Source organism: Suncus etruscus, chromosome 16 (assembly GCF_024139225.1).
Source record: "Suncus etruscus isolate mSunEtr1 chromosome 16, mSunEtr1.pri.cur, whole genome shotgun sequence".
Lineage (NCBI taxonomy): Eukaryota > Metazoa > Chordata > Mammalia > Eulipotyphla > Soricidae > Suncus > Suncus etruscus.
Window position 1 is genome coordinate 54,474,875 of NC_064863.1, and position 8,714 is coordinate 54,483,588.

At 33.4% G+C, this 8,714-nt stretch overlaps 1 non-coding gene across 1 annotated transcript; it reads right to left on the bottom strand.

Moving 5' to 3' along the window:
- Positions 1–6,384: 6,384 nt before the first annotated feature.
- Positions 6,385–6,491, bottom strand: LOC126032914 (U6 spliceosomal RNA). The gene has a single exon (XR_007504075.1). It is a non-coding gene; the product is annotated as a U6 spliceosomal RNA (small nuclear RNA).
- Positions 6,492–8,714: the final 2,223 nt, after the last annotated feature.

Consider the following 8,714-nt stretch of genomic DNA (forward strand, 5'->3'; position numbering starts at 1 on the left):
GAAGCATTCATTTATTTACCTTCTTTGTGGTTCAATTTCTTCATGGATAACTAAAAGGAATGACATCTAACTTTTCAGGGCTTCCACTGGAATTACATTAAAGTGTGTGAAAACCTAAACAGTAAATAGCACTTGAAAACATTAATGTTGGCATATAAGCCACAGAAAACTGTATGCCCTTTTTTCTCAATTGATATTAAGGTTGCCAAGCACTAAACAATTATCATGCATACTTCTTGGGCAATAATAGATGTACACAAAAAGTTTCTTCTGTCTCATTGCTATAGTAAAAAATCAAAATTTTACACATATTTAGTCATACCATTTTATGTGAAAAACATATCCACTAAATATTCCAAGAATAGCATTCTGCCAGTATATTGGAAGTTCTGATAGATTTTCAACATCTTGACTAATGTCCAAGCTAAGAATCAAATAATTTGACTACTCTAAATAATTATTCTAAATGTAATAACTTATATTACTTTATATATATTTGACAATTCTATGCATTTTAGCTGCCTAATGTACAATAGATTGGTTTCTGAAATGGCAGGCAAAATACATTATATACTTATTTATTTTATATAACATGTACAAACATAGCTATATAAACTTTAATTCTCATACAAATATTATTTAGTGATATTTTAAAACTCTGTAAGAGTAATAGGATTTGATTACCTCTGATTACAAATATTTTTAGGAACTGAGTAAGGTGTAAATGATTAGTCAAGTTTTATCTAATATTGTTATAATCCTTTGCTATTTAGAAATGTCAGCTGAGCAATAACTTAAAAATGACACGATTTTCTTATCTTTCTTTTAAATGTCAGACAAAAAAGGTGAAATTGATGTGGTGTGGAAGGTATTTTGAGTTGTTTTTAGTCTCAGTATATTGAAGTCAGTATATGTTTTGGTCTCATTTATGTGATAACATAGCCCTTATTTCAATGAATCATAAATTGCAAACAAGTTGAAACAGATCATAAAAAAGAAAGATTTCAGAAGGATAAAGTGAAGAGTGGGTCTAACATCTACAGTTTGACTTCATAAATCACTCAAATTCCTTTGCCACTTATTCAACATACATTTAATTGGAAATGATTGGTTAAAGAAATTGTTCTTTCATGTGTCCTTTATTATTTTTAATAGTATTACTTACTTTCAAATGCAGGATTTACATTTATATTCTGTCTCTGAGAGCACCTGATAAACATTTAGCAGATTTTTACCGGACAATAGAAATCCCCATTGCATTCAATGTGTATTTTAAAATTATTTATGGTGTGACTGTCTTTGCACTGGGTTCTAAATAAATACATATCAGTGTGTACAGTGATTAAGGAAGTTACATAGGCTCAATATTTGTGATATATGCAATAAATCAACATAAAAACATGTATAAAACAGGGCAGTGTTGTGAATTAAATTAAGAGCACAAACCTTGTATGTGCTGGACATAATCCCTGATACCACATGGACCATGAGCACTGTTAAGGTCTATAGGTCTCTGAGCACTTTTGTGTGTGGTCCATACAATAAGAGAAAAAAGAAGTACCTATGAAATGTGATGAAAATCTTCAGGATTAAACACAATTAGGAATGAGAGACTACCCAAATGACACTTCACATATATACAAAAATTAGTAAAAGTTTGAAAAATGAAGCTGTACAATCACAGTTTCAGAATAATAGAGTGTTTTCCTACCAGAAATAGTTTCTGTGTTCTGTTGGTAATTCCATGCAGTTAGTTATGAGGGTTTTCATTGTTCAAAGTTGGTTTTTTTTCCTCCAAAGAAGTAAGTCATGGTGAAAACCAGTTGTAGCTTTATTAACTCAACAAGTTAACACTAATCAGAAAAACATTTCATTTTCCTTAAGTACACAAACACTGGAGACTAAAACATTGCTCTGTTAGTGATTTAGTTGTGCAAGTCCAATTAGCTTTCAGATACTTAAAGTTGAGATTATAATAGACTTTAATAAAAGAGCAAAGGTTGTGTAAAAATCTCTCCTATAATTTGTTTGGCAAGTACCTGGTAACATAAGATATTACCAATATCACCAGAAAAGATGAAAGCAAGCACATAAATATGGCTAAATGTGATTATCAGTACCCATATCCTTCCATACGGTTGCCTCACAGTAGGAGAAAAAAATAATAAGACAGGATGAAATATTCTGATATAAAATACTAAACATAAATTAGATATGACATCCTGAATTTAGAATGTTACTTTTCACTGGTGGAACTTTTTACTTTTCACATTTTTTTTATAATTTCTATCCTCATTCAATTTATTTTCCACTTTGTTTTTTTCTCCTTTTGCCTTCATAGATAGTACATAACAAAAGATCTGCCTATCTTGCTAATAAATATTTCTAATAGCTGAGAAATCTCAAAACCACAAATATCCACATTGTTAGCTACTGAACTTATTTTATAAAAATGGTTTGAATCTACTAATGTATAAACTTTTTTTCACAAAATTTAGACTGTTATTTCTGATATCAGATACTTTGCCCCTGCTGGTTCTGTTTCTTCCTCTTGCACTGCTTCAGACCAATACCAGTGCCAAGAAAATGACTCCTTTTGATTAGAAAATAAATGGAAATTGAAGATCTGTCACAATGTATCCAGTAGAATTGCACAAAGCAAAATAATTCTTCAACTCTGTGATGAAAGGATGAGCTCCCTCTGTGATCATCACTTCCTAGGATTGAAGAGTTCATGGTTGTGTGGTTTGAAATTAAACTGAGTTCAAAAGTGTGAAATATTTTTTCCCATTTATCCCCTGAAGGGAGAAACCTGAAAGGACTACCCCAGTGGGATATGATGGATTATTATTATACAGCATTTATCATTAGTAGTAGCTTAAGTAAAGAGAAACTGATTAGTATGTCATTATATTACTCAGAAATGTATTCAAGTGTGAAAATATATTACTGAAATTATCATATTATAATTTATTTTTTTTTGTTTTGGTGTGTTTATTTGTTTGTTTGCTTGGAGGGCCAGACCTAGAAGTGCTTGGGATTTACTCCTGAAAGGTCACTCTTGGTTCACTCCTCAAAGATCACTCTTGGTGGGGCCGGGCGGTGGCGCTAAAGGTAAGGTGCCTGCCTTGCCTGCGCTAGCCTTGGACGGACCGCGGTTCGATCCCCCGGTGTCCCATATGGTCTCCCAAGCCAGGAGCAACTTCTGAGCACATAGCCAGGAGTAACCCCTGAGCGTTACCGGGTGTGGCCCAAAAACCAAAAAAAAAAAAAAGATCACTCTTGGTGGTGCTCAGAAAACTCCTGAGCACTTGGTAGTGCCAGGGTATCAAACTAGGGTTAGTGGTGTTCAAGACAGCCAATCATCTTTCTTATTTACTGTACTATCTCTCTCCAGATTGTTCATTCTTGCATTTTTATCTGAAATTTTGTTGCATCATTATTATGAATTTTTGAGACTATAAGAGGTAGCAATTATAGATTATGTTGAATAGTTTCTAAAATAAGAAGAGACTTGGTGAAATATTTATAGAAACTAAAGGATAGGCTGGAGAGTGATGGTTCTAGTGGAAGAGCACAAGTTTAGTATGTGCAAACCTGAGTTGCATCTATACATTGCTTAATCACTAATCTAGCACTGGGTGTGGTTCTGATTAAACTGAAGGGGTACAGAAAACATGTACATTCATTTTTATGAAAGTTCTAAGATTATCTCTAAGTTGAAGTGTGGTATTAATTATTAAAATCATATCATAAGAGGTAGACAGTATGCATCCCTCCAATTTCAGAAATACTTTTTTGTAAATGACTAAAGATAAAAATAGCCCACTAATTTTATTTTAATACACAAACTTATTAGCTGTCATCATTCATTGTTGATAACATAGCTGTTATATCAATATCTATTACATGAAAAAAAATATTGTGCTGATCTTTTGCTTTTCAACTTCTACACTTTTCTCCTTTAGTTTCTTCAGCTTTATTTATCTATAAAAGAAGAGTTGGTTAGCTTTATGAAGCTACTTTTAAATTCCAAGATGTTTAAGCAATATTGGGAAAAACAGAAATGTGAAGAACATAAATACTCTACAGGCAAAGCATAGATACCTTGACTTATTACTCTGAAGAGAGAGTGAAAGTAAACTGTACTTAAGAGTAATAATAAATATAATAATAATATATATTATATAATATAGTAATAATAACAAATATATATTTAGTGAAAGCATATATTATTTGTATTTATAATAAATTCATAATACTAATACTGATACATTCATATTCTGAGTTTTCAAGAGAATGACTCCCAAACACAATCAATTAATCTTTGATAAAAGGGCAAGAAACACAAAGTGGAGCAAGGAAAGCCCTTTTTAACATGTTTTGTTTTTGTTTTTGTTTTTGTTTTGTAAAACTGGTTAACTACATGCAAAAAAGTGAACTCATATCTCTCTTTAACACCATGCAAAAAGGGCAAATTAAAATTAATTAAATACCTTGATATCAGCCCTGAAACTATAAGGTAAATCAGAAAATAAACATTGGAAAAACACTCCATGATGTTAAGACCAAAGACATCTTCAAGTAGAAAACACCAACTGTTGAAGCTACTGAAAGCAGAGATAAACAAATGGGACTACATAACATTGAGAAGCTTCTTCAACTCAATGAAAACAGTGACTAGACTATAAAGGCTACCCACAGAATGGGAGAGCTATTTACCCAATATCTATCTAATAAGGGGCTAATTTCTAAGATATACAAGTTACTGACAGAACTCAACAAGAAAAAAAAATCTAACCCCATCACATAAATGGAGAGAAGAAATAAGCAGACATTTCCTCAAAATGAGGGTGGCCAAAAGGCGCATAAAAAATCCTCCACCTCACTAACCATAGGAGAGATGCAAATCAAAACAACAATAGGTATCATCTCACACCACAGAGACTGGCACGCATCTCAAAGAACACTGATAAGGATGTGAGAGAAAGGGATTCTCATCATTGTTGGCTGGAATGATGTCAAGTCCAGCCTCTCTCTCATATTGGAAACAATATGAATATTCCTCAAAAAATGGAAATTGAGCTCCCATATGATCCATCAATACCACTCCTAAGGATATATCATAAGACCACAAAACACAAACAAAAAATGCTCTCTGGACCCCTAATTTTATCTCAGCACTATTTACAATAGCCAGAATCTGGAAACAAATCAGGTGCCAAACAACAGCTAAATGGCTAAAGAAATGGTGGTACATCTACACAATAGAATACTATGCAGCTGTCAGGAAAAAATTAAGTCATGAAATTTGCCTGTACATGGATGGACATAGAAACTATTATGCTGCTTGAAATGAATCAGAGGAAAGGGATAAATATAGAATAGTCTCACTCATCTGTGAGATATAAGAAAAATAAAAGACAGTATGATAATAATATCCAGAGACAATAGAGATGAGGGCTAGAAAAATCAACTCATGATATGAAGCTTGCCACAAAAAGTGGTGGTGGGGGGGGCTAAAGAGATAAGCATGGAGGTAAGGTGTTTGCCTTGCACGCAGAAGTTCAGTGGTTCAAATTCCAGCATTCCATATGGTCCCCTGAGCCTTCCAGAAGCGATTTCTGAGCACAGAGCCAGGAGTACCCCCTAAGTACTGTGACCCAAAAAATAAAAAAAAAAAGTGGTGGTGTAGTTAGAGCATTAACTACACTGACAACTACCATGACAATGATAGTGCAAGAGAGAAACAATATAGGAGATATGGGGTAAGGACAGGGGACTTGGTGGCGGGAAAGTTGCACTGGTGAAGGGCAGATTGAAAACCCTATTATAAACATTTCTGCAACCATTGTGCTTAAATAAATTATTAAAATATAAAGTAATTACTAAGAAAAGTGAGAGTGCATTTACAAAAAACATTTTTGTCAATTATTCTCTTGGCTCCTCAATGTAGATGAGTTGATAGGATATCTGAATATAGCAAAGGAACAAGACACACTTATACTTTATCTAATAGCATTGCCAGAAAACTTTAAAAATGAGTATTTTCCATTTTCATTAGGAGGTCCAACAAACAAGTACTCTGAGATGTAAGTCATATTTCTGTTACTTTTTCTAAGATCAGACATCTAGTTCTCTTTTGCTATCTTAGTGCTGTTCTTTTTCAGTCACTATCTCTAGATTATTTTGTGCCATCTTTATGATCATGTTACATTACAAAACTACTATAATTATTTAATATATTAAGTATCTTATGTTTATATACATTTATAGTTTCTGATTTTTTGTTATGTCAGAGTCAATAGAAATACTAAATTAGAGTTTTATTTATCAAAATTACTTGAGGATTTATTATTAACCTTTACTTTATTTATTTTTTTTTTAAATATGGAACGCTTCACGAATTTGCGTGTCATCCTTGCGCAGGGGCCATGCTAATCTTCTCTGTATCGTTCCAATTTTAGTATATGTGCTGCCGAAGCGAGCACTAACCTTTACTTTATTTTTATATAAAATTTCCCTATATTTACTGTATACTTTTCTTTTTTCTTATTAAAAATGTTCTTTCAATTGGACATAGAGTATAGGCATTAAGGCATCACCTTCAATGAAGCCAACTCTGGTTTAAATCCCATCACCACATATGATCCCCTGACCATTATCAGTAGTGTACCTGAGCAGAGCAACAGTAAACAACATCACCAGGTTTGGACCCCTTCCTAAATTTAGTTTAAATAAATTGTTTAAAATTCCTAAATATGGATGTGAATTTATACAAAATGGTATGTGACATAAACGCTAAACTCTTAACTTGATCTTAACAGTTTCACTAGTATTCTGGGCGGTGGGGGGATAATGGAGGGAGATATGGGATGCATACTGGGAACAGTGATAGAGAGAGGAAGAGGACATCACTGGTGGTGGAAATGCCCTTGATTTATTGTCACTATTAATCTTGAATATTACTGTGAAATATTTGTAATTAACTTTGGCCATAATAAAATTAATTAAAAATAAAATAAATAAACCTATTATGTTAAACAGTTTTTTGGGTTTTTTTGTTGTTGTTTATTTGTTTTTGACTACATCTTATGGTAATCAAGGTTTACTTTTGGTTCTGCACATAGGATCATTTCTGGCTGAATAGGGGGACTACGTGGGGTGTGAGAGATGGAAGCTGCTTAGTTTTGTGCAAGCCAAGTATCTACCCTATGAAGTATTACTTTGCCCTTGCATGAAATAGCAGGAACATAAGAACCTGGAATTGGTTGTGTTTTATAGATTAATGTTCTTCATAATGTACTTTAAAAATTGTGAAGCTGAACTCTATAAGCAATTTATTTGGAGAGCTCTTAGAAAATAGAGCAAAAGTAAAGCCAAAAATACCCTAAATATTCTGTAATATGTCTTGTATTGATTATAAAGGAGACAATCTCAGTTGATATAGTTGAATAATGAAGAGAGGAATATTGCTATTATCATCAAACAATGATTGCTTCATGAAGTATTTCACTAGTGTAGATGAGAAACTGATTTGGCAGTAAAATTGCACTATACGTTATAAATAGCAAAATGCTTAAAATGCTGTAGAATTAGTTTCCCTGATCTCATTAACATCAAAAAGACAATTAGTACTAACAACTAATCAGTAGTAACCAACATTTTGTAAAAATTATATTTCCTGTTTTCTGTTTCTAGGATATAGGACAAGCAATAAAGAACATGCTTCACATACTTGAGATCCTCAGCACTATATGACTCCTCTGAGCTACTCTGGGTAAAACCTTGATGCCCCAATCATCATGGAGAGGTTACTTCTTTCACAAAGCACCAAACTCTCAGCCTGTACTGCCACATTTCTGTAAGTAATCTATCTATACAGAAATATTTTCCAGAAAGCACCAGAAAAAATAAACAACATGGCATTTGCCTTGCACAAGGCCAATCTGGGTTTGATTCCTGGCATCCCACATGGGTCCCTGAGCCTGCCTAGAGTAACCCCTGAAAACCACTTCTGGATGTGGCCCCAAAACAAAAAACAACAAAAAAGCAACACATTTTTAATTTTGATATAAGTTTTTATAATAACATTTTAATTTTGATTAAGCTTTTTTGAGGGCCACACCTGGTGATGATCAGGGGTTACTCCTGGCTATGAGCTCAGAAATCAGTCCTGGCTTGGGGGACCATTGGGATGCTGGAGATTGAACCGTGGTTGATCTTAAGTCAGCAGTGTGCAAGGCAAACACCCTACCTCTGCGCCACTGCTCCAGCCCTAATTTTGATAAAACTTTAAATTTTTATATGATTCTGCTTACGACAACAGTAATAGAGAACATCAAACTTGGTCAGATAGATAGTTGAGACCATAGTTTCTTGCTTGTAGTGCCAGGAGTAAGGCCTGCCTGAGCAAACTTGGATCAGTAAGGCACACCTGTAAGGCACACACTCCCTATTTATTGTACTATTTTCTGGACCCCATAATTGAGTTTTTTCTTCCTATTGTAGAAGGAATAGAAAGTGACAATAATTCAATGCTATGTGCAATTTTAAATTTAGCCTTCTCATTTCCAATGTATCTGATTTGCCACTTTGTATATTGTATATGTATATGCATTAATAGATGTGATGACAAGACCCACATTCTTTTCTTAGAATAGGTTAACAAATAAATATTTAGGTTATCATACTAAAGGAGGTGGAGCTCATAT